Source organism: Lepus europaeus, chromosome 1, assembly GCF_033115175.1.
Source record: "Lepus europaeus isolate LE1 chromosome 1, mLepTim1.pri, whole genome shotgun sequence".
Taxonomy (NCBI): Eukaryota; Metazoa; Chordata; class Mammalia; order Lagomorpha; family Leporidae; genus Lepus; species Lepus europaeus.
In genome coordinates, this window is record NC_084827.1 from 115833983 (window position 1) to 115860864 (window position 26882).

Sequence of the window (26882 nt, forward strand, 5' to 3'; positions counted from 1 at the left end):
TTTGGGGAGTGAACCAATGGATGGAAAATGTCTCTGTCTCTCTGCTGCTCTGCCTTTCAAATAAAGAAACAATATAAATAAATCTTTATTTATTTTTAATTGAGATATTTTATTTTATTTTATTTTATTTATATGAGAGGTAGAATTACAGACAAAGAGAGGGAGAGACAGAGAGAAAGGTCTTCCATCCACCGGTTCACTTCCCAAATGGTCGCAATGGCTGGAGCTGAGCTGATCCGAAGCCAGGATTCAAAAGCAGCTTCCAGGTCTCCCACACAGTTGCAGGGGCCCAAGCCCTGCCCCCATCTTCTACTGCTTTCCTAGGCCATAAGCAGAGAGCTGCAGTGGAAGAGGAGCAGCCAGGACACAAACCGACGCCTATATGGGATGCCAGCACCGCAGGTGGAAGCCTGGCCCACTGGGTCACAGCACCAGCCCCCATATAAATAAATCTTTAAAAAAAAAAAAAAAGGAACAAGCAAGCTTGGAGGTATCCGTGTATCTGGTTCCATGCAAAGATTATTTAAGGTAGGAGTTTCTCAAACTTATGAAAATCATAGATTACTTATGTCAAGAATAAGTTTTGAAAATTACTATATAGATGTAAGGTTTTAAATGGCAACTGGTAAGGAAAAAATTTACACAGTTTGTAAGAATGCTTTAATGAGAAATAGAATATGATAAACAGAAAAATAAGTAAGTAACTACTAGGTCAAAAGCTTAGGAATTTTGAGGGGATATAACAACATTTATTTCTTTTTACTGTTGCTGTTTGCTAAGGTTAGAATATTTCTCACTTGTTATTTGACAGCATCGTATTTTACCATATAGATTGGCTCTCATGGGGTATGCAGGGCCAGATGAAGAAAATGGAAATTGCGTGTTCTCAAATATTCTTCAAATATTTAAAAAAACTGAAATAATCCCCTGTCAACTGCAGCTTTAGAACACTTACTGAATTCAAACCAACAGCTTTCTGGGGAGTGTAGTGTTCAACACTCACTTGAAAATGATTGACGTGGGGAATGGACATTGGGTCTAGCGGTGAAGATGCAGCTCAGACTCCCACAGCTCATATCGGAGTCCCTGGGATTAAGTCCTGACTCCAGCCCCCTGCTAATGCAGACCCTGGAAGGCAGGGGACTCGCACCCAGCTCAAGTGGTTGGGCCCCTGAAACCCACCTGGGAGACTTAAGTTCCCAGCTCCTGGCTTCATTCTAGCCCAGCCCTGGCCATTGTGGGTATTTGGGGAGTGAACTGCAGGTGGGGCTCTCTGCCAGTCTCTCTGCCTCTCCGTTCAGTAAAATAAAAATGACTGCTCTGGGTCCAGAGTTCCTGGCTTGTCTGGGGGACACGTGGTTCTACCAGCACCACTGCCGTTCTGGAACATTTGTGCAGTTGAGCCAGGGTGTGAGGCCTTCGGGGCAGGCAAAACAACAGTGTGCTTGTTCTGATTCTGAAGGACAAATTACTTATCACCCAAGTGAAGATTAGATTCCGTACCCAGTCTTGGGAGTTAGTAAATATGCATTTCTGGAACTGGCCAATCGGAAGCACAGCCCTGTGAGCTCGCACTTACTCGGCCCCGCCTCCTGGAAAACACTGGCGACTTCACATGGCAGTGCCAAGGACAAGTTCAGCTTGCTGGCCTCTGAAGAAATGTTTGTTTTTGTCTTTGTGAGTTATGCATTTCGCGGGGCGGAATGCCCTTGCAGAATCCCTCTCTCTTTTCCATGCCACCTGTTCCTCTCTTGCATCACCGAAGCCTCCTGGTCTCTCCGTAGCTTCTGCAGCAGCATTCGGGTTGAATGGGCTAGATGACGAGTGGCTGTCCTTCCTGGAAAGAGCAAACCCAGGCAGCGCTCTAGAGCCCTGCTCCTTCTGTTACCGCGAGGCCCTGCACTGCCTGTGTCTGAGTGTCCCCGGCCTGGTTCCTGGGGCCTGTTCGCCGTGAGTTTGCCGGGAGAAAGAACATGTCTTGGGGTACAGTGGCGTGGTGGGTTGTTGTATTTTGAGAATTATTGTTATGATATTATGGGTTCCATTCGGTGATGGTTTTAATGGCCTAACTTGGGTTTCTTTACAATTTTTAAAGTTTATGTTTTGTGGGAACTTTTTTAATGTTCCCATGCAGATGTTTTCTAGGATTGCAAACCTTTAGCTGAGTTTTGAAGCCATTTTTCTCAATGTTTTAGATATCAGAATTTGATCACAGAGAACCCGGGCAGTATCTGGTGGGCAACAGTAATAATGATAACGAGAGCAACAACAAAGGAAGTGAGGTTTTCTCTCTCTCTGTAGCCAACAGCTTATCCCTACTCACACCTTCAGAATGGTTCAGCCCTGGGCCAGGGGGTTGGCCTAGCAGTTTGGACTCTGCCTTAGAAGGTGCTCATCCCACACTGGAGTGCTTGGGTTCAATACCCAGCACTGCTTCCCGTCAGGGTAGACCCTGAAAAGCAGTCCTGATGGCTCAAGTCATTAGGTTCCTGCCAGCCGTACAGGAGTCCTATATCAAATTCCTGGCCCCTGGCTTTGGCTATTACCCAGCCCTAATTGTTGCAGGCATTTGGGAAGTGAACTAACAGATGAGAGATATCTCTATATGTCTTCCTCTGTCTCTCTCCCTCCCTCTTTCTCTCTCCTCTCTCTCTCTCTCTCCCTCCCTCTCTCTCTCTCTCTGCCTTTCAAATAAAATAAATTTTAAAAAAGTTTTTTAATGTCCCAGCCCTGAGATGAGGCTGCTGGACTCTGGCTGTGCTGCTGACCGTAGGCAGGGACTTGGGACATGATGCAGCGTTAGTGGCCTGTTCCGCATGCTAATTCCAAAGCTGGGTGGGAGTACATTGCTGCTGTCTGAAATAATGGGCTCCTGGACCGAAGGCAATTATCTGCAGCACCAGTTACTTGAGCTGCTAGCATGTCATTGCTATTAACTGTGAGAATAAGACTTATAGTGTCATTTATTTTTGATGTATTTGAATTTTTACTATTCTGTTTTGAGAAATGGAAACCAAATTCTTTACAAAATATGCCTTATGGATAGGAGAGAAAATTGTAGTGCTCTCAGATTGGATAAATTAATCTCATGTTGACAGTCATTTAGGATTTGGATTCTTTTCTAACAACAATTCTGTGTTAGGCAGGCTCCCCTGAGTCCATGGATAGTAAATTATTCTGTAGTCATTTTCTTTACCTGTAGGTAAAATCACATTGATGATAGATAAAGGCATAGATAGATAGATAGATAGAGGCATATACATGTCTCTGTAGAGACATATGTGTATACATGTATGGATAAATATACATGAGAATTCTTCCAAAGTGTGTGGGAAATGGAATTATGAGTTTATTTTGATGCAAAATGTTTTTGAAATCCATGCATATCAAAGGTGTTCAGAAAGGTTCATACAGATTTTCAAAAACTATGCAGGGGTTTCAAGTATTTTGCACCACAAGAAATTTACCCTTTTTTGAAAGATTTTTAAGCATATGTGTTGATTTATTTGAGAGACTCCCATCCACTAGTTTACTCCTTCAAATGCCCACAATGGCCAGGGCTAGGCTGGGACAGGAGCCAGGAACTCAATCCAGGTTTCTGTGTGGGTAGCAGGAACCCAATTACTTGAGCCATCAACCTGCTTCCCAGGGTTTGCATTGGCAGGAAGCTACAGTTAAAAACCACAGCCGAGTATCAAACCTGGGGACTCCAATATGGGACACAGGCATCTTACCTGCTAAGCTAAATGCCCACCCCAAGTTTATCTTGCAATTGCATTTTTCCATGAACCTTTTGAAGTACCTGCATATATAGCTGCTTCCATTCTTTAAAATTTCCAGAAGAGAAAATCATGAGACCACCTTTAGTTATACGATCCACGATTCTCATTGCCAGTTTTTGTAAATGTTGAAATCCTCTTCACTTCAGCTTTATATTCTATTTTCCTCCCATCAAAGCAGGATTCAGAGACATACATAGAATACTTATTTGAAACCCTCAGTTTAATTGATCATTCCCAGGTCCTACATGGGATGATGAAAATGAAATAAAGCATGGGAGCTGCTGGCCAGCAGGAGGAGCCTGAATTGACCAGAGAAGCCCAGTGAAGTCATGTGGGTGCCCGTGTGTGTAGTCAGTGTACTGGGGCCGTAGGGCGAGGATTTAGGAACTTCGGAGGCTTGAGTTCCATTCCCAGCGCTGCCAGGTACTGAGTGTGGGAACATGAACAAGTTAGGGAAACTCCATGCTCTGTTTCTTTGAGGAGGGCATGAGGACGACAACAGTGTCCTGCTCCTGGGAGTGTCCAAGAGCATTCATGAACTACCACGTGCCATGCTCAGCACCTGCCTTCTGCTTTGTGGAGGCAGCGGTGGGACTAGGCAACTCTCCATGGGAGGCAGCTGGGGGTTGGGAGCAGCCACACGGAGAAGGACCTGCCTGAGTGGACGCTCTGTGGAAGGTGGCACTGCAGGGACAAAGGGGAGGAATTTCTCTCTTGGGGCTAATGTCATCCGCTTTAAGATCAAAAATTTGACCTATGTTGGGTGCTCTATTTTCTTAGGATCCCATCTGTGTTAGTCCGCTTTCCTGGTTTCAGCCTGGCTCAGCTCTGGCTGTCGCAGCCATCTGGGGAGTGAACCAGCGGATGGAAGCTCTCTGTCTCTCCTCTCTCTCTCTAACTCTGTCTTTCAAATAAATAAATCTTTAAGAAAAAAAAGAAAGAAAGACCAGAAGGAAGGAAGGAAGGAAGGGAGGAGCCAGTGACTCTGAACAGGTCTCTCCCTCCATAGCTTCAGATCCCTCATCAAGAAATCAACCTACCACAGGAAAAGGATGAATCAGGTAGAACTGCTCTCCAATGTGACACATTACATTAAGCTCTTTGGGAGCTCAGTTCTAACCAAGACCACACTCTATAGCATCACCGGAGCGCATTTCTCTAGCTTGGGGCATGGCTGAGGCTGACCTGGGGGCTCTGGGTCTGGAAAGCCTTGCAGAGGTCCTCTCGCCTCCTGTTAGGACCTGGTCCAAGTCTCAGTCGCAGGCAGACTTCAGGATGACAAATGGAAAGTCACTCTTCTTAATGTCCTTATAACTTGGCTCAGACAGGAGAATGAAAAAAATCTCAAGTCACACCAAGTGCTCCTTCCGTGCTGCCATTTGATAGCCTGATTCCAAACACAAAGTGAGGAAGCCACGCCCAAACCTTAGGCAAAGTTAACGGCAAAGATGGACCAGGAGAGATCGTGAGAGGAGCGTTGAGATAAGATGGAGAAGGCGCCTGGCTTGGCTGGTGCACAGCAGACAATCATGGATGCTGTCACAGCAGTCCACCCTGGACCTTCGCATTGTAGGGTATGTGAATTTTTAAAAAATATTGTGTTTACCCAGTTCTCCTTTGATAGGAGTCACAGTGTCACAATGTACCACTGCCTGGTAAGGGAATTTGAACATAAATCCAGAATGGCGGTGTCGTTCCGTAAGATATTCTTTCACACTTCGCACACCCTGCGCTGCCGGCTCCCTCCCTCCCAGCTTTGTATTGTGCGCTTCCTTCCTTTTTTTTCCCCTTTGCTTTGCGATCTGGTGCATTCAGAAAAACACGCGGGCTCCCTCTGGTGGTAATTCTCCTGTTCCTGCATGTCTAACCTTGACATTTTAGTTACTGTGGCTCAGATGTCTTGATGGAAGTGGAAATATTAGTAGTAAATGCCTGGTTCCTGGGAACCTCAAAATTGGCGAAAATTGCTGTTCATTCATTCATTCATCCACCCATTCACATGTGCGCCTGCACAGTCTCCCACTCTGTTGGTGTTTTGTCTTTCCTAAATGCACTGCCCTGCAAGGCTGTCGACAGGTATGGAGTTCCAGTCCTATAAGTTAAATGAACTTCTCCAAGGAGGGAGTCTATTCATCAGCAGTTTTTCATAGAGTACTTACTCTATGCTAGAATGGGGCTAGGCATTCTGATAAATGATTTGTTGCCATTTCAGAAACTTATAAACAAGCTCTTTAATAGTTGGTAATGTTATAGTACTTCATTTTTGCCTTTCAATTATATTACCATTCTATTTATCCCCCTGGAATTTTATGCTGATTTTATAGATTTTTCTCCAGGCCGGCTGACTTTTTTCATTCCATCAATGTATTAGTTAATGTATAGCCTCAGCTATAGTAACAAAGACTTAAGCACAAAAATGTCTTAAACAGATTATTTTTTTACTCATCTTGACTCTCTAAATGTGAACTCTCCACAGTTGATAAGCCAGCATCATGTTGTCAAGGAAATCTTAATGTTTCACAAGTTATTGTGACCATTAGGTCTTTATTCTGAGTTTTTCTAGATCAAGTTATGACAGTAGTTGGATACAATGGCCAAGAAAAGATAAATATTATATAAATCCCTTTGAATAATTATTAAACATTAAAGTCAGTTGTTACTGGAAATACATCCTCAGTTACTCGATGGGTACCTTTACAAAATGAATTAGTAAAAGGCTGGGTGGTTGGTGTAGTGCTTAAGCTACTGTTTGGGATTCTCACATACCATGTGAGAGTGCCGGGGTCCAAGTCTGAGCTCTCCTCTCTGTCTGCCAGCTTCCTGCTTGTGTGCACTCTGGGAGGCAGTAGTGATGGCTCATGTAGTTGGATCCCTGCCACCCACATGGGAGACTCAAATTAGGTTCTTGCCTCCTAGCACAGCCCTGGTTGGTGTGGGTCATTTGGGGAGTAAACCAGCAGATGGGAGATGTTTCTATCTCTGTCTATCTCTCAGCCTTTCAAATAATAAAGTTAAAAGTGAATTCTTGTAGATACATTAAACAGGGGCTTGGGATCCATTTTATTCCTCTTCTTGATATATGTAAACATTGGAAAAACTCACTGCCATCATTAAGCAGATGGCAATGGACATGATTTTAAATAGGAATGCTGGGAAATTCTTTGACTCATCGGAAAGCCATGCAGTATATCGTGGAGAGCTGGGGGTGATGGGGTCATCGCAGTGGAGGCGGTGGAAGACGTTGCATTCTGACCAATTGTGAAAGTACCGTGCAGCGGGCTTCCTGGTGCACCACACGGAGGTGGGAGAGGAAGAGAGACCTCAAGGACGACAGCCAAGTTTCTGAGTGGGGCGCATGGAAGGATGCAGTCATTACCAACTAAGAAGAGGAAGGCGGAGGCAGAGAGGGTTAGGAGACACAGTGGAAGATCGCTGTGCCGGAAGGCCTCCAGGAATGAGGTGGGATTAGACTTCCATGTGTGCCTGTGTCCAGCTACAGCCAAGACAGTAAATGCCACCTGAGAGAGTGATGATGGATAGACGCTGGGGCTCTGCACTGAGCAGCATGGGCCTGGGATGTGATTGACATGGGACTGTATGTGCAAGAACTGAAATAACGAGACACAGCTCAGCAAGGGGTTTTAGCTTTGTTTTGCCCCTCTATTGTATTTTTGAGTTTTTTTTTTTCTTTTTAATTTATTTGAGAGGGAAAGAGAGAATGCTAGTGAGAGCACTCCGGTCCTCTGGCTCACTCCCCAAATGTCGCACTGAAGTTGGGAGCCACAGCCTCCATCCAGGTCTCCCCCAGGAGTGGCAGAACTCAGTGACTGGAGCCGTCACCCTCTGTCTCCCAGGGCCTCTGTTGCCAGGGAGCTGGAGCTGGGAGTCAGAGGCACGTGTAAAATCCAGGCACTCCTGTGCAGTTCAGGTGTCTTTGCTGGCATGCTACTTACGAGGCCAGCTACCTGCCCCACCCTCTTGTACAGCTTGGAGAGTCTGAAGAGAATTTCTGTTTGTAAGTAAACTCTGTGCATAACCACAGGTGTCACCTTCCGAATGAATACAAGGTTGATTTATGGAATGTCTCAAGTACAAACAGTAAATGAAGCAGGCTAACAAAGCGTTACTTACCAGACATCCTCAGGGACCTAACTTAATGAATAAGTAGAGGGATATTGTCTGCAGTTTAGCCCACAAATTATTTCTATATGAGTCAGTGGTTTTAAATGGCTGTGGACTGCTTGAAACAATTTGTTTTCTTAATTAGTTTAATCATTCTCTTTACAGGTTCTTACACTACTACATGGGTTAATAACCCCTTTTTTCCTTAAATTAATTTTCTGAGCCTCGTCTCAGATTTCCAATTACTAAAGTTTGAAGAAGGTAATTCTATAATAGTAGGAAAAAAATGACCATTTTTTCCTTAATTCTTTTAAAATCAACTCTCATTTATTAATAATTGTGTGCCATGTAGGACCTATACTTTGGCAGTAAAGCAATTTAAAAAATTGTATTTGAAAGAGTGACAGAGCAAGAAAGAGAAAGAAATCTTCCATCTATTGGTTCACTCTCCAAACACCTGTGACAGTCAAGGTTCATTCAGGCCAAAGCTGGGGCCTAGAACTCAATCTTAGTCTCCTACGTAGGCAGCAGGTACTTGAACCATCACCTGCTGCCTCCCAAAGTGCACATTAGCAGGAAGGTGGGATTGGAAGCAGAGCTGGGACACAAACCCAGGCAGGCAGGTGGACACAGGATGTGGGCAGCAGCTTAACTGGCTACACTGCAATGCCCATCCCCTAAAACAAATTATTTCCTTTTTAGAGATTTATGTATTTATTTACTTAAAAGGCAGAGAGAGAGAGAGAAAGAAAGCACGAGAAAGAAATATTCCATCTGTTGGTTCACTCTCCAAATATCCAGAAAGGCCAGGGCCAGGCTGAAGCGAGGAGCCTGGAGCTCCATCCTGATCTGCAGTAGCCCAAGCACTTGGGCCATCTGCTAGTGCCTTCCCAGATGCATCAGCAGGGAACTGGATCCAAAGTGGAACAACCAGGATTTGAACTGGCACTCTGATTGATATTACAGGCTGTGGCTTAACCCATTGTGCCACAACCCTGGTCCCTGAAACAAATTACTGATTTCAAAGAGCAAACGGCCTAATGCTGGAGAAAGACACATAGACAGATAATTATACCTGAATGTGGTACAAAGAGGGATTGGCGTTAAGTGCCAAAGCACCAAGATACACACCACCCATCCCATATCACTTAAGCTGGAAAGATTTCTGAGAAAAGAATGTTTTATTACTCACCCACCACCACCACCACCACCACCATTCGCTCTCTTCACAAAATGCTGTTACCAAGCGACTGCATCACTCCAGGCTTGTGAGTGACAGATGGCAGAAACCCTTTGAAACCATCAGAAAAGCACACTCCTGAGGAAGCTGGGGGCCCAGGATGGGCAGATGTAGAGCTGTCCCCGGACAGGCAGGGCCAAGGGCTGTCCATTGCCTACTGTTTCTCTCCAAGCCTGGAAGCGTGGCCTCCAGCAGTTCCTGCTGCTTCCTCACCAGCTACAGAGAAAGCTTGGGCAGCACTGGCCAGGTGTGCATCTTGGGCCCCTCCATTGGACCCTGAGCACACTAATCGCATGGACTCCACTCTGAAGACGGGAGCTATGTGCATGGAGGACGGAGACGGCAGCTGCTCCCTGTTCCTCCCCAAGGCTGCACATTCAGCTGACTGCTAAAAAGCCAGTCCTCTGATGTACTCAGCTAACATCATAATGCAATCTATAGCTCATTTGGGGCTGGTCTTCACCCGGTGTTTATGAAAAAATCGGACAGAAGCACTTAGGAGGATAATGTTGACATCACAGTTTGCAATAGCTTTGATTGCAGCAGGCTTTGTGCTTGAGAAATTCCATGCATTCCATTCAATCAGAATCATAATTTCTCTTTCACTGTCTTCTTAACATGGATGATGTGGAAATTAACGAGATTTGATCTTGTTAAGTCTTTTGAGCTGCTTGGCCGTGGGTGCTGAGACAGTCTATGACATAAGCAATCTGAATTTTTCCCTAGAACAGTACAAAAGCTCTTCTTTTGTGTCTATTTGATTTTAAGTTGTTAAAGTCTGTGAGCCAAATTTACATTCAGATGAGTCATTGAAATTTATATTGTGTGCCTAACAGGGTGTGTTTCTGCCAGGAATCCAACATGAGTCTAGCAAGATGGTGGGGTTCCTCTTTTTTTATAATGGTTATCTTTTTCTGATCATGAGTTTCATAGCGCTTATGTTGAATATTTGAAAACATAAAAGTATTTGATCTTCCCTAAATGCCACCACCCAGAGCTCTGTATGTTTGGATATTAAAGTATAGAAATAAAATGTAGATCATATATACTTTCATATCCTTTTTTCTATCAGATATACTTTCATATCTTTTTCTATTAAGTTTTCATATCCTGTCTTTTTCTATTAAGTTTTTTTAAAGGACTTTTAAAAAATAGTTAATATGATCTCAACCATGTTGGGGACTGAATTTTCTCTGCAGTAATTTTTTTTAGAACAGCTGTTTCTGCCTTGTTAATGTTTCCACGCCATCCCCTTTCATTTCTGGAATTATTTTTGGTGACTTTGCTGTTGTTTTTCCTTCGGCTCTGCTGTTTTGAGTTTCCTTCTGGTATCATTTCCCTTCTGTCTGAAGAACTTCCTTTAAAAATCCTTGTAGAGCAGGTGTGCTTGCTACACATTTTCCTTCATCTGAGATGTCTGCATATTAAAATTATTTTAAATCATTTGAGAGGCAGAAAGACTGAGAGGGCAAAAGAGAGAGAGGGAGAGAGAAACTGATAGAAAAAGCTGAAGCCTGGAGCCAGGAATTCATCCCAGGTCTCTCCTGTGGGTGTGAGGAACCCAGTCCCTTGAGCCTCCCAGGATCTGCACTAGCAGGAAGCCAGAGAGAAGAGCCAGAGCGGAGGATCAAACCCAGGCACTCCCACAAGCCAACTTGAGCGTCCTGACCAGCGCCTTAAGCACTAGGGCAAACACCACGCCCTGGGATGTCTTTATGTCATCTCCGTTCTCTGGCTATGGAATCGTGGGTTGACAAGTCTTTGTCTTTGGGCATGTTCAAATGAACCAACCTTCTTATGTTATCATTAACTCAGGCCTGTGGTTTACTTGCATTTCTTTCATTTTCACCTCATGTCCATTGCCTGTGCCACAATGCCGTCCAAGGTAGCACATTGCATTTGTCATTAGTTTCCCATAGGTTCCTTTAGGCTTTGATCATTTCTCAGGCTTTTTTTTTTTGACAGGCAGAGTGCACAGTGAGAGAGAGAGAGAGAGAGAGGTCTTCCTTTGCTGTTGGTTCACCCCCAATGGCCGTTACGGCTGGCGTGCTGCGGCCGGCGCACTGCGCTGATCTGAAGCCGGCTTCAGCTGGTTTGCCAGTACCCATGAGGAACAGACTTTGTCCACTAGAAGGGAGAGCTATGGACAGTGCTGTCGGCTCTGGTCTTTCAGGCGCCACTCATTTCTGAAGTCAACTCCTTCCCCACCACTGCCTCCGGCGAGGTTGTTCCACACACTGATCACGTGGTCACGGTTTGTATTCCATTCTGGGACTCTGTAGCCTCCTAAGTGATTTTTACATTTTCACATAGATGAGGTTTCACTCTTTGTGCTGTAAAGTTCTGTGGATTTTGACAAATGCCACGCACCCACCTTACAGCCTCACACAGAATGGTTCCGCTGCCCTAAAATATTCTCTGTGCTTCTATCCAACCCTCCTCCACCTTTGAAACAATTAATTCGTTTACTCTCTAAAGAGAGTTTTGCCTTCTCCCGAATGTCATATAGCTGACATCAGGTAGTAGTGGGCTTTTCAGACTGGCTGCTTGGACTAGCAACGTGCGGTTATGAGTCAGTGTTTTTTTTCATGACTCGATAGTTCATTTCTTTTATGACTGAATAGTTCTATTACATTAATGTATCACAGTTTATTCATTCCCCTGTGTATGGGCGCCTGGGCCACTTCCAGTTTTTGGCAATTATGAATACAACTGCTGTAGCAGTCATGGGCAGGTTTCGTGTGGACGTAAGTTTTCGATCGATGTACTCAGCAGTACAGTTGCTGGATTGTATGATAACACTGCACACTTGGACCTTTGTGGGAAACTGCCAGACTCCTCTTCTAAAGTGGCCTCGCCATTCTGCTTTCCCTCCAGCAATGATGAAAGTTGCTTTGTTCTGCATCCTTGCCAGCGATTAGTAGTGATGGCTTTTTGTTTGTTTTTATTAGCCATTCTAATAGGTAGGCAATGATATCTCATTTTCACTTTCATTTTCCTAGTAGCGTATTATGTCAGGTATCTTTTCTTATGCTATCAGTCATCTGTCTTATTTGTCGAGGCATCTTTTGCCCACTTTTGAAATTGGGTTGTTTTCTTGTTGCTTTAAGAATTCTTTGTATATTTTATTTTTCTGAAAAGATTGAGTTATTTATTTGAAAGTCAGGGTTACAGAGAGAGAGAGAGAGACAGAGAGAGAGAGATGGAGGGAGGGAGAAATTGAAAGAGATCTTCCATCCACTGGTTCACTCCACAGATGGTCACAATGGCCAGGGCTGGGCCAGACTGAAGCCAGGAGCCAGGAGCTTTATCTGGGTCTCCCACATAGGCACGGGGGCCTAAACACTTGGGTTATCTTTTGGTGCTTTTCCCAGGCCATTAGCAGGAACAGGATTGGAAATAGAACAGCTGGGAAATGAACCAGCACCCATATGGGATGCCAGCACCACAGGTGGTGGCTTTACCTGCTATACCATAACACCAGCCCCCTTTGTATATCACCTAAATGTCCATTCTTTCACCACTATTTCATGGTCTTAACTACTGTAGTTTTATTACAAGTGTCGAAATTAGGTAGTGTGAGTTTTCTAACTTTGTTCTTATTTTGTATTGTGTTAGCTCTCCAACATCCTTCAACTTTCCATAAACTGTAGAGTGAGTTTGTTGATATGCATGAAGTCTCTTGCTGGGATTTTGATTAGAATTGATCGGACCTACATATCAGTTTGTATGATTTATTAGGTATCAAAAACTATCATCTATTGTAACATATACAAGAAACTTCTGATAGTATATTTTAAAATTCCCTTTACCCAAACTCAAAGCTACCACAGTCTCCCTCCCTTTCTAACACCAAGATTAAAGGGCCACATTCACATTTTGAGCTATAGGAAATAGCGTTTGTCTGCTCCCCTTTTTCCAACTGAACCCCACCTTTAATTAGCCTTCATTATCTCACCAAGTTCATTGTCTACATCAGGTGCTGCCTTCAGCCATGGTACCAGAGGGAATAAAAGAAACGTGAACTTCTCTCTTCCATTGTATAGTCTGGCAAAAAAATAAGTCAGACAGTAAATGAATAATTGCAGCTATGACATATGTTGCCACAGTACAGACCCCTCTGTAACAATGCTGTTGGTGGGGCTAGTGTTGTGGCACGGTGGGTTAAGCCTCCGCCTGTGATGCCAGCAGCCCACATGAGTACTGTACTTGGACCCTTGCCACCAACATGGGAAACCAGGATGGAGCTCCATGCTCCTGGCTTCAACCTGGCCCAAACCCAGCCATTGCAGCCATTTGGAGAGTGAACCAGCTGAAGATTGCTTGCTCTGTCTCGCTCGCTCTCTGTTACTCTGCCTTTCAAATGAATAAAGTAAATCTCTTTTTAAAAAGAAGCACATAAAACGTGTACTGTCTATAGAAATATGACACAAGCCACTTCCATAATTTAAAATTTTCCAGTAGCTATAGTAGAACAAGTCAAAGGTCATAAGTGAAATGAATTTTAATATGCTCTACATTACCCAATATGTCTAAAGCAGTCTCATTTCTATGTGTAACCAATATAAAACCTTATGATGATGATCTTGCGTCTTTTTCTTCAAACCCTGGCAGACTCTGAGTGCCTCCTTCTCAAATCAGCGCCCCATGTTCTGAGTGCTTAGCAGTGGCGTCTGGACACCGCAGCCCCTGGAAGCCTAGAGGCGAGGCCAGGGCAAGTGTGTCTGCGGAAGGCAGAGCTGGCTGGAACTCGGGAAACGGCAGGGGAACAGATGGGGCAAAACATCCAAAACGAAAGTGTTGGAAACTTGGGAGGGACCGAAGGACACTCTGAGCGGCTGGGGGAAGGGGAGAGTGGAGGCACTGAGGCTGGACAGGCAGGAGGACGTGGGGTTGAGAAGACCCTTTACAGGTGTCCAGGTGTCTGGGTTTGTTCTGAGAACAGTGGGGAGCTGGCCGAGGGCTCACACAGAAACATGGTCAGATTGGCTTTTTCTGAAACTCATCCTTACTGGGGCTGGCACTGTGGCGTGGCAAGTAAAGCCTCCACCTGCGACACCGCCGGCATCCCGTATGGGTACTGTTTTGTGTTCTGGCTGCTCCACTTCCTATCCAGCTCCCTGCTAATGGCCTGGGAAAAGCAGCAAAAGATGGTTTGGGCCCCTGCCAGCCTCGTAGGATGAAGATCCTGGCTCCTGGCTTTGGTCTGGCTCAATCCTGGCTATTGCAGCCATCTGGGGAGTGAACCAGCAGATGAAAAATTCTCTCTCTGTGTATCTCTCCCTGTCTCCCTCTAACTCTGACTTTCAAACAAATACATACATATGTGCCTATATACATACGTAAATTTCACCCTTAATTCACGAGGACAAGGGCATTTCCTATAGGAGGCACTGTAGGGCAGTGGCTTGCCAGAGGGTACATATCCCAGAGCTGCCCACTGCCAGCCGTGTGACTGGCACAAGGAACCTAACCTCCCTGGGTGCTAGCCTCTTCATCTGTGAAATGGGAAAGATAAGAGTTCCTTCCTCTGAGGGTCGTTGTCGGGATTCAGTAAGATGTTGATGTGAAGTAGTAGCACCTGGCGTTCATCAGCATTTGTTCTTATCGTCGCCTGAGCCTGGACTAGTGTGTATGGGCTGAACCCACATCCCCCTCCTCCTCCCCACCCCCACCTTTCTCATTCTTCAGAATGTACCTCAATTCCTGTGCTTGCCTGTTTCCGGGTCTCTGTTCTGAAGCATCCCAACATATGCGAAGAATGGAGCGGTTCCCCTATCCTAGTCCACAACCCCAGATCAGACTGGAAACCCACTGCCGCTGTCTAGCCCTTCACCCCGATGTTTGTTTACGTGTGTTTGCTTCTAACCCAAGATCAGCGCTTACATGAAGATGCAGTCTCCAACTTCTCTTTGCTCTGTTTCTTCTACAAGAGGCTCATGTGTCCCTCCTGTAAAAACACGGTAAGATCACTAAGGTTTAAATTCCAAATGATAATTAAAGAGAAATAGTTCCCAGAATGGCAAGTGGAAAGGAAGAGCAACGATAGTGCCAAGTGGTAACTGACCAAGTCTTTATGGCATTTTCAGGCACAGTGAAGCTCCTGGGCCTTTCACTTGTGAAGTTTTCAAGCAAGAATGGTTAGTGCAGACGTTAAGGCACGTGGAGAGGCTTTTCCTCACGTCTGAGCCTGCCTCTTCCCTTCCTAATCCTCCTCCCTCCCTGTTCCTGGCAAGGCCCCAGTGCCATCCATCCCACTGCCGCTCTGCATTTTGGGGGGAAGCTTGTTGTGGAAAAAAGAATGACGCTGTCAGTTCTCAAGGATTCTTCTAGGTTTGAGAGAAAAGAGAGCAGTACACGTGGAAGAGACTCGCTTTAAAACACAGCCGATGATTTTTTAAAAATTTTAAGCTGTGCAAAGCAATGGTTTATAGCGTTTCTAAGGCCAGATGCGGGGTAGAGAGGAGAGAACGGCTCAGCAGTGCCTTGTTCTGCTGGTAACTGACCAGGGCCAGCTGTGGTCATCATCACAGCGCATGCTGGCCACCCTGCCCCGCTCCCCCCATAAGGCTGCAGAACGGAAGCTTCCAGAACCTGGAGCCTTGTGAAGCCAAGGAATCTTTGGGGCTTCCTGGAGAAACATCCTGTTAATCACCACATCCTAGCGAGGTGAGCCGCGGTCTGGCAGCCGCACTGGCCTCTCTCCCTCAGGGAAGGGGGGCGGTGAGCGATCCTGTGTAGTCAATAACAGAACACAATCACATTTGATTCCTTCTCATTGCACTTGCAGATGTCTCAAGGATTTGTAAAGCCTTCAAGTTACTTTGAATAAAAACACTGAGACCTGAGGTAGCGTTGCCAGGCTTCTCAAGTCTGCCCCGGGCTCCCCAGCTGATTATTTCCCCAGGAATAGGAAGGCTCTAAAATTGTGCGCTTTTTTTTTTTTTTTCTTCTTAGGCATACTCTAGGAAATTAGAAAACTATTGAAAGGGAAAGGAACAAAAATGTGAGTGAAATCAAATTTCTAAAGTTAGTAGATCACACTGTTTTTTTGATTTTTTAAAAATAGTATTTGCATATCTAATTGAAACCATCATCTACACTAATGCAATATGATTTTAAAAAAGAAAAGAACATAGGCTGTGTTTAGGGAACCTGGCATTTGAGGCAGATCCAAAATGAACTTGGTGTTTTATGTAGTATACTGTTTTTCTGGCTTGCTTTCATATTTTATATGGTATGCTTTTAGGACTTTGATCATTTTGGGTTTGATGAGCTTTGTAAAGGCTTAAAAGGTTTCTTGAAAATATTAATAGGCTTTTGCTATTCCAGGAATTCTCAGTATATTTCCGAGTCCTTACAGGTTATCAAAATCGTTGGCTTATGTGTTCTTGCCCTGTATTTGTATTAATGTTGTGTTTATTATAGCTTTAGCCTACTAGATTGCTTGAGGCAGAAAAAAATATCTTTTAAAATTTCCAATCAATACAGGCAAATACACCTACCGGCAGAGTAATGTACAAAAAGTTAATTGAGTGCATTATTTTCAATTCAAAGTGTAGGACAAAGAACTCTTTTCCGTGGTAATTATTTTACCTTTCCCAACTGGGAGTTGCTATGCTATTAAAATAATGGCTCAGGGCATTTTCCATAGCATGAAAATGTATTTGTGTTTTCCTGTTGGAAATTTCTATCTTAATTGATTAATTTGTTCTACATTAATATTTATTAGTCTTAATACAGAATCCAATGGCTGTATTCAAGACGCCAAAGAGAGGCCACTTTTTCTAAGAGTTTATCCGGAAGAAATATTTGCAATTCGCTAATAAGCACCAGAAACTTTAACCATGACCAGAGTGCTCTATTTCTGGGAATTGGTTCTGAGAAGAAAACTTCAAATATGAGTAGGTTAAAGGTTCATGGCGTATTTGTACTAGCAAGTTGGTAAAAATAACTTATAGTTGCTATGATAAGAGAACCATTAAATTATGCTGTATATGTTTAGTAGAATTTTTACTTGTTAGTTCCAAAGAATCTATAGTAATATGTGAAATTACTGATGATTTAATACTTTATGTAGAAAGGAAGAATATAAAGTTTTATCCAGGCATGGTTATGTTTCAATTTAAAATAAATCAAAAGAGCAGGTGTGTGGCCCAGCAGTGAGCTGCCCAAGTCCCATATCACAGTGCCTGGGTGTGATTCCTGCCTCCGCTCTGACTGCAGCTTCCTTCTAATGCAGACTCTGGGAGGAAGCAGGTGATGACTTAACCTTAAGTAGCTGAGTCCCTGCTACCCAAATGGGAGACCTGGATTGAGTTTGTGGTCCTGGCCTCAGCCTGGCCCAACCCTGGCTGTTGTGGGTGGGAGGCTACACCAGCAGATGGGAGTTCTCTCTCCCTGTCCCTCAAATATATTTTAAAATAAAGTATAACCCACAGTTAGACAAAAGGGACTAATATTAATGTTCTAAAATAGTAATCAAAGTTATCTTTAAGTGGTCAGTTTTATATGATTAATTTGTTAGACTTTCCAATGAGCATGTGTTATTTTGTTATGAAACAGGTAAAATCCAGTAACTGCGGATAAGGGTTTACTACAACTGACTCCCAGCGTCTGGTGTTAACCATGGTGAATCTATACTGTCTTCTCCTGCTTTGTCTTCCTGCACTTGCTCCCATCCCTCCCAGCCCCAGGGTTCTGTGGCAGCCAGATCAGAGGACTCTGAAGGCCTAACACTCACTCCCTCCTTCCCGGGTGACTGTGGCTCTAGCCTGCAATGTCAGTTACTTCCTCTCTACAAAACCTGCTCATCCTAACCATCCTGTTCCAATCCTGCCTTCTTTGGGAAGGCTTCCTTGAGCCGCTGTGGACAACTGATGCCTTTCTACTATTTCTGCAAAATACTTGTAACATGTAAGAGGGTTCAACTCCCTGTGACTCCTCACCAGGCTGCCCCCAAGAGAACAGTAATCTGTCTGGTGCTTTGAAGCAATGAAACCGTCTGGCACCCACTTACGTATGCTCTGTCTCTCATTCAACATTATGTCTCTGAGATGTCTCCACGCCGTTCCATGCAGTTGTGAATGGTTTTTCTCATTTCATTATGAGAGTATACAGTTTATTGTCCTTTTTGCTGGGGATGAGATACTGTGACTAGCACTACTCTAAACAGTTTGGTAGATGTTATTTGATGAATATAGCTATGCATTTCCATGGCACTTTTAGGTAGTGGTGGATTTCTGGAGTGTTAGGAATACAAATATTCAAGTTAGGGTCTGTGTGTGGACTTATGACATTTGTTAAACCCTGAAATTATAGCAGAATTTTGGATATATAAGTATTCATCTTGAAGATCCATCACTTTTATTAACTTCTTAAGCATATCCAAAAACATTCAGAAATATTTATAAAAACAGTGAAAATTCAAAATTGGTTTTGTGTCTATCAAAAGACAAATGAAAGAAGTCAAGATGCTGGAAAAGGATGGTTTTCAGGTCTCTAAGACAATCTGCTTTCAGGAACTTTCTCTACCTAAAGGAAGCATACAGTTTCAGCTCAAAATTAATGTTTCTCTCTTTGACCTAAAACACCCCATTACAGATTTGAACTGCAGGACATGTTACCCCTGGGAATGAAAAAAAGTCAAACAGTCCACAGATTAACTGCCAACACCCAGTGAATTTAGGCTTCCTGTATCTCATCAAAAAGAGCCAAACTGGAATCTCAGACATGAAAAGAGGAAACATGCATTCCATTCTTTTCATACCGGTGTCGAGCACAACAAGCTCCTCAGAGGTTTCCCCATTTATTAATCAAATACATATTTAATGAATAATCTGTATGCACAGAGCACCACAGGGGTTCTGAGATAACAAAGACATGAGTTTTTGTTTTAAGGCATTTGTGAAATCCTTGCAGAAACAGCTATGTCCATAACTGGGCACGAGCAGGGAAATACGTGCAGTGTGGAGATTTGGGAAAGGCAGAGGAGTTCCCAGGGCAAACTCAGCGCATGACTGAGATCTGGAGGAAACCCCCTCCACAGATCCCTCAACGTCAAGGCAACCGGAAATAGCCCTCCAGGACCACTGGTCTCCCCAGGGGGCTTCCAGTTCACCCAACTTGTACGTTGATCATGACTCCCCAAAGCAGCAAGGATGAGGAAAATCACGTGTAGTCAGCTGATGTGTCTTTCAAAGAATTTCTGTGACTTCTCAGATTGTTCCAGAGGGTGTGTCTCTAGTTGAACCAGTGTCATTTTTAAAAGTGTTGTAACCCAGACCTATGGTTATAACCCAAACATAGCATCTTTTGTAAGATTAGTTCCCTTTGAACTCTAATAAATCTTTGTAGCAGCATGGCACAGACATTCTCAAATGTCCACGAAATAAGTTGATATTTGCATATTTGTTTTTATTCAAACCAGAATTATATAAACTAATGTTTCTGTATATAGGGAACTATTATAAGTCTGCTGTTATGGTACATAATTTTAAGGAATAATCTGTGCTCAATGGGTATATGAAAAGATTTCTAGGTTTTTAAATATTTATTTTTTAAATATTAATTTATTTGAAAGGCAGGATTACAGAGAGAGAGGAAGACACAGAGGGAGAGAGATAGAGAGCTTCTATCCACTGGTTCCCTACCCAAGTGATCACAATGGCTGGAGCTAGGCCAAGCTGAAGCCAGGAGCCAGGAGCTTCATCCGGGTCTCTTATGTGGGTGCAAGCACTTGGGCCATCTTTCACTGCTTTCCCTGATGTATTAGCAGAGGCCATGGCACTTCGTGAGGTCACCTGCCTCTGTCACCCCTCAGGCCATCTTTGTGCCTCTTCCACATGTTTTCTGAGTTTTTTCCTATCCCTTAATAAGTTCCTGTTCTGGCCAACTAGCTAGAATAAGGATATGGATTGATATATCCAGAATATATTGAAAATATTGTATGCTTTTGTAATTTAAACTCATACGTAAACACTTTCCTTCGTTTTCAAATACTAATTTCCTAAATATGGAATGCAATTATTTTTTGCCTTATCCCCTTCAGATGATAATGTCAGGATTAGGTTGTGCTTCACTTATTCTTAGAAACCTTATTAAATGTTTATATTTAATAAGTTGATTGAGACGAGCAGTGTAATTTAGAAATTTTGAAGTGTGCTATTTTTGAATATTAAGCGTATTAGTTCAAATACTTCTAGAAGACGAATCCATTTTCTCTAATAAATTATAAGCTTTTGATTTTCATGTAAGATACTTGAGTATTCAAAAACATAAAAAGAAAAGCAGTTGGAAAATTATTTCTTTACCTAGGAAACACATCCATTTATTTGGGGCACAGAAATGTTGTTAGGGTGCTGACAATGACCTTGTGGTTATACCAGGTAGCCCCAATCTTTATTCCCAGGTTTTAGTGAGGGATTATGAAGTCCTGGGTCCACAGGTTACTGCTGTACTGCTGTGATTCCTGAATGCTCGCAGTGTGGTCCACATACCAGAGGCGTCAACACCACTGGAAGAAATGGAGGACCTACAATCACACCTCAGACCTGTAAAATAATCTGGACGAGATCCTCATTCAGTACATACTTCTGGTGTAGTCCTATATGCCGAGAGCGGGGTGATAGCACAGTGACATAGCACGGTTCTTGCCTTCCTGTTGCTAACATTTCAGTGGAGAAGACAGAAACGAAACAAGGGCGTAGACTGTCGAGTGTGTTAGTGCTACAGCCAGAGGGGTAGAGTGCCAGAAAGGCAGAGCGATACTATATGCTCCTGGCCGCACCGAGCGGTCCTCTCTGGGAAGTTTGAGCAGAGACCTGAAGGAAGTGAGGGTGTGAGCTGTGGAGCTATCTGGGAAGAGTGTATGCAGGCAGAAGGAAAGATGGGGACCAGTATGAGCAGGGAGCTGGGAAGCAGAGCTGAGAGCAGAGAAGAAGCAGGGAACCAGTAGATAGATTATCAAGCAAGGACCCGGATAAGACAGACTCTGTGGAGTTCAACTTTCCCTCTGGGTGGGAGGAGCAGCCGCTGGAGAGTTTTAAGCAGAGTAACATGATCTGATTCCTAGCTTTTTTTGCTTTCTTGTTTTAACTAATAGAGGAATTTTATTTCTTTAATTTTTTTCATATTTTTAATTGACACATAGTGATACATATTTATGGGATACAGTGTGATAGTTCAATACATGTATACGATATGCCATGATCAAATTGGGGTAATTATTTTAAAGATTTATTTATTTGAAAGTCAGTTATACAGAGAAAGAGGGAAAGAGAGAGAAAGAGAGAGAGAGAGAGATCTTCTATCCACTGGTTCACTCCCTAGATGGCCAGGACTGGGTCAGACTGAAGTCAGGAGGCAGGAGCTTCCTCCAGGTCTCCCGCATGGGTTGCAGGGGCCCAAACACTTGAGCCATCCTCCACTGCAGGGAGCTCTATCAGAAGTGGAGCAACTGGGGCACAAACCTGCACCGCATGGGATGCCAGCATCACAGGCAGCAGCTTCATGCGCTAAGCCACAATGCCGGCCCCAAACTGGGGTCATTTTAATAGGATCATTCTGACTGTGGGGGTGAGAAAGCCGAGGGGAGCGGAGGGTGGATGCAAGCACAAAGATCTCTTAGGACTCATCGTGATCTCTAGATGAGAAATGACCTTGGCTCAGGCAAGGCACATGCGGCTACTGGACACATGAAATACAGTTAATGAGACTTTAGGAGCTGAATTTTTAAATCTTAATTAATTTAAATGCCTACTTGAGACTAGTGGCTAATGCATTGAAAAGCACAGTTTTAAAGGTCATTTTATTTCCTCCGCAATATTAGTACAGTGTTGGGCAGAAAGGCAGTGATTAACAAATAATTCATAGATTAATGACAAGACTATTTTTCTGAGCCCCTCTGGCTCTAACATATCTAGAAGTCTATGCACCCAAGAATGTTCTGGCTTTTCCAGTGTCTTCTATATTACTACTGCATTTAGTGTTTTGAGAACATTTTAGACATGTGGATCATTTACCATATTTTAGCAGATGTTTTGTGGTCTCTGAGAAAGAGTAAAATGCCAGAAAAAAGTAAGATGTATTCTGATTTCCAGGGTCCTGTCTCAATGCACCGCTTCCCTTTGACATTTAAACCTGTGCAGTGAAGTTGAATTTTGGCAAATTATCAACACACCTATCTATGCAAAACATCCAAAGCACTTACTCAAGACCTATTTCAAAAGGTTTGCCACAGCTGTTGTTTGTCTTTTTCTAAAAAGATCATACAAGAAATAGTATTCTTGCTGTGCATCATTAAAACACGCTAGAAGTCTACAGAGGAGCACACACAGGTATCTTTTCCCCCCACCACCTCCATCACCATTGCCAAGTCCCCACATCTCCCATTTCCTTTCCTGTTCGTAATTTACCCTGCTTCTTTTTGGGTATTTTATGCATTTACAGATCTAATATGGAGCATTTTCTATAAAAATGAAGTCTTGTTCTATGTATTTTCCTATGACTTGACTTTTAGTTACCGTCTAAGCCGTCTGTGAACTGTGTCTCTCAAGCTTCTGTTTACCTCATTTCCCAAAAGTGCTCAGCACACTAATCCTACACTTGGACTTGGCTGCCAGAATTTCCTGTAATGGAAACAGGAGTTCAATTTATAAAAAAGAGGAGTTTAATAATCCTGCATGGAGCTTCTATTTCCTTGAAAATTACAGTTGTGAGGACAGATGGCCACAATGGGCGGTGGCCTCTGTGGAATATTATGGTTGAGCTGTGTACATCCCTTAGCTTTAATTACTCAAATACAAATTGTGTAACAATACTGTGGTATGGCCATTATAAGAAAATCTGGGTGTGATCAGGCCAATTTGTAAAGAAAAAGTGAACTGCTATGTAAGAACTCAGAGAGAACCATTCCAACTGGTAAGAATGGGTGCCTCTCCATAGTTAGTATTTTAGGTTTTGCCTCTAAAACATTTTGCCTTAGTAATATTTCTTTTGTTTGTCTGAGAAAATATATATTTCTCCTGCACTTTTTTCTTTTTTTTTTTTTTTAAGATATTTACTTATTTGCTTGAGAGGTAGAGCTACAGAGAGAGGGAGAGACAGAGAGAACGATCTTCCATCCATTGGTTCACTCCCCAAATGGCTGCCACATCCAGAGCTGGGCCAATCTGAAGCCAGGAGCTTCTTCCAGGTCTCCCACATGGGTTCAGGGGCACAAGCACTTGGGCCATCTTCTGTTGCTTTCCCAGGCCGTAGCAGAGAGCTGGATTGGAAGAGGAGCAGCCAGGACACAAACTGGCAACACCTTTTTCTTAAAACTTACCATCTTAACTATTTTTAAGTGAACAGTTCTATTCTCCTTCACTTAAAACAATTATGTGTTAGAGAAAGAGAGAGAGAGAGAGAGAGAGGGAGGGAGGGAGGGAGATGAGCACCCATCCACTGGCTCATTCCCCAGATGCTTGCAGTTCCTGGGACTGGATCGGAAGCCAGGAACTCAGTCAAAGTCTCCCATGTGAGTGACAGCAGTCCACCGCTGCCCCTCAGGGTGCACCTTCACAGGAAGCTGGGAGCTGGAGCTGAAGTCGTACTCTAATTTGGACATCAGATATGGTGTCTGAGCCAGCATCTTAACTGCCCGGGTGGATACCCAGCCCTCCTTCACTTTTGAAGGAGAATTTTGATGACTATGGCATTCTACATGGGTAAGGTTTTTTTTTCCCCCGTACTTTATTTTTTTTTAAGATTTATTTTATTTGAAAGAGAGAGTTACAGAGAGAGGTAGAGACAGAGAGAGAGGTCTTCCATCCACTGGTTCACTCTCCAGATGACCCCAAGGGCCGGAGCTGTGCGATCTGAAGCCAGGAGCTTCTTCTGGGTCTCCCACATGGGTGCAGGGGCCCAAGGCCATGGGCCATCTTCTGCTGCTTCCCCAGGCCATAGCAGAGAGCTAGTTCGGAAGAGGAGCAGCCAGGACTTGAACTGGCACCCAACTGGGATGTCTGTGCTGCAGTCGGGGGCTTTACCTGCTGTGCCACTGTGCCGGGCCCTTTTCCCCTTACTTTAAATATTTCATTCTATTCTCTTCCAGCATTCAAGGTTTCTGACAAGAAGTCCTGTGTCATTCATATCCTTGTTTCTCCGTGGGTCAGGTGTCTCTTTCTCTGGTTTCTTTCAAGAAGCTGCCTGTCTTAGCTTTTCTGCAGTTTGAATATGAAATTCCCCAATGCAATTGTGTGCTGCTGTTCTTTATCCTGCTTAATGTTCTCTGCACTTCCTGGACCTGAGGTTCAGTGTCTGTCATTCATTTGGGGAAATTCTCAGCCCTTATCACCTCAATTATTTCTTCTGCTGAATTCTTTCTTAGTTTTCCTTGTAGTATTCCAACGACATCTGTTTTATTCTTTGTGATTTTCACATCAATCTAGGATATTCTCGTTTTTTTAAAAAGGTTTTTTTTTTTTTTAATTTATTTGAAAGTCAGGGAGGTGGGTAGGAGGGAGGGGGAGACAGAGAGAGAGAGAGAGAGAGAGAGAGAGAGAGATCGATCTTCTATCTGCTGGTTCACTCCCCAAATGGCCGCAATGGCCAGGACTGGGCCAGGGCAAAGTCAGGAGCTAGGAGCTTCATCCCAGTTCCCCACATGGGTGCAGGGGTCCAAGCACCTGGGCCATTCTCTGCAGCCTTCCCAGACACATCAGCAGGGTGCTGGATTGGAAGTGGGGCAGCCAGGACTTAAACCAGAGCCCATGTGGGATGTTGGGGCCTCGGCCATAGCGCCAGCCCCAGGACATCTTGTTTTTGGGGGTCTTTTTCCCCATGGTATTTTACTTCATTTCATTAGGAAGTTTCCACTGATCTATCTTCAGAATTAGTGGCTATCTCCTGTCCATTGATGAGTCCATCAAAGTCTGTCTTCATTCTGTTATAGTGTTTTCTTTTTGTTTATATATTTATTTTTTATTTGAAGGTCAAAGTTACACAGAGAGAGAAGGAAAGGCAAAGAAAGAGAGGTCTTCCATCCGCTGGTTCACTCCCCAATTGGCCACAATGGCCGGAGCTGCACCAATCCAAAGCCAGGAGCCAGGAACTTTCTCCAGGTCTCCCATGCGGGTGCAGGGGCCCAAGGACTTAGGCCATTTTCTACTGTTTTTCCCAGGCCACAGCTGGATCGGATATGGAGCAGCTGGATCTTGAATCGGTGCCCATATGGGATGCTGGCAACGCAGACAGCGGCCTTACCCACTACACCACAGTGCCGGTCCCATACAGTGTTTTTAATTTGTAGAATTTCCTTTGATCATTCTTAGAATTTCTCTCTCTCTCTTTTTAAGATTTATTTATTTACTTATTTGAAAGGCAGAGTTAGAGAGAAAGAGATGGAGATAGATATCTTCCATCTACTGGTTCACTCCCTAAATGGCCACAAGCCAGAGTTGAGCCAGGCCAAAGCCAAGAGCCTGGAACACCATCCAGGTCTCTTACCAGAGGTCCAACTACTTGGGCCATCTTCTGCTGCCTTCCTAGGCACATCAGCAGGGAGCTGGATTAGAAGTAGAGCAGCTGGAACTTGAAATGGTGCTCATACGGGATGCCAGCATGACAGGTGACAGCTTACCCCACTGTGCCATGATACCATCCCCCTTAGAATTTCTAGATCTCTGTATTACCCAATACATTCTTTTTAAAAAAAAAAAAAGAAGAAGAAGAAGAAGATTCATTTGTTTATTTGAAGGTCAGAGTTACACAGAGAGAGGAGAGGCAGAGAGAGAGGTCCTCTATCTGATGGTTCACTCCCCAGTTGGCCGCAATGGCCGGAGCTGTGCCATTCTGAAGCTAGGAGCCAGGAGCTTCTTCTGGGTCTCCCACATGGGTGCAGGGGCCCAAGGACTTGAGCCATCTTCTGCTGCTTTCCAAGGCCATAGCAGAGAACTGGATAGGATGTGGAGCGGCTGGGCCTCAAACCGGTGCCCATATAGGATGCCAGTGCTTCAGGCCAGGGCATTAACCGCTTTTTGACAGCGCCGGCCCCCCAATACATTCTTGCATATTGTCTACTATTCTCTTTGGTATTACCAGTGACATACTAGCCCATAGTTAACATATAAATTATAGCTACTTTAAATTTCCTGTCTGAAATACTTTTTATTGGAAATTAGACATAATGTATTGGTAATAGAAATTGAGATAAATTGTCCTTTAACCTAAGTTTTTGTGTTAGGCTGGCTAGGGACTGGCCTGTGTTTAGTATTTGCTGGAGTTGTAGGTACCAAAACCTTCAAAATCCTCTAGTGTCCTTGCCTGGTTTCCCACATTACTGTTATATTACCCCAGGAACTCTGCCTTAGGATTCTTTCAGCAGAATCCACAATGTTTATACTGGTGTGGCAGGGACACGGGGGTGGGGGCGGGGGCGCGGAGAAGGGAGTGTGTCCACCTTCAGTCTCCTGCGTGCCATCAAAGTTATCATTTAGATGTTCCTCCCGGTCTGTGGCTTCCATTCCAGATTAACAAATTTCAGCTGTGATGCTGGGTTCTTCTCTCTCCAGATTTCGGGGTACTGCTTTGCTCTGTAACCTCGGTTCTCTGATGAACACAAGAAAAGTCATCATTTTTACTTGTCCTGGTTGTGGCAGAGGTGTCAGCTTCCAGGTTCTTTACATGGTATAGCTGAAACTGGAAATCTGCGAGCCAATTTCCAATTAGGAAAGACTCAGGGGAAAAAAAAGCCAACG

At 43.9% G+C, this 26882-nt stretch overlaps 1 protein-coding gene across 4 annotated transcripts in view; it reads left to right on the forward strand.

The window, feature by feature from the left end:
- RAPGEF4 (Rap guanine nucleotide exchange factor 4) overlaps positions 1-26882 on the forward strand; it is a 328711-nt gene that overhangs the window by 200881 nt on the left and 100948 nt on the right. Inside the window, exon 1 of one of the 4 annotated variants that reach the window (XM_062187815.1) lies at positions 5327-5356. The exons of 2 other annotated variants lie outside the window; for them this stretch is intronic. The gene's annotated coding sequence lies outside the window, so the exon portion shown is untranslated. Of the gene's footprint in view, positions 1-5326; positions 5357-7162; positions 7242-26882 lie in introns of those variants that run through there. One more of the 4 variants, XM_062187825.1, reaches the window with a different exon arrangement.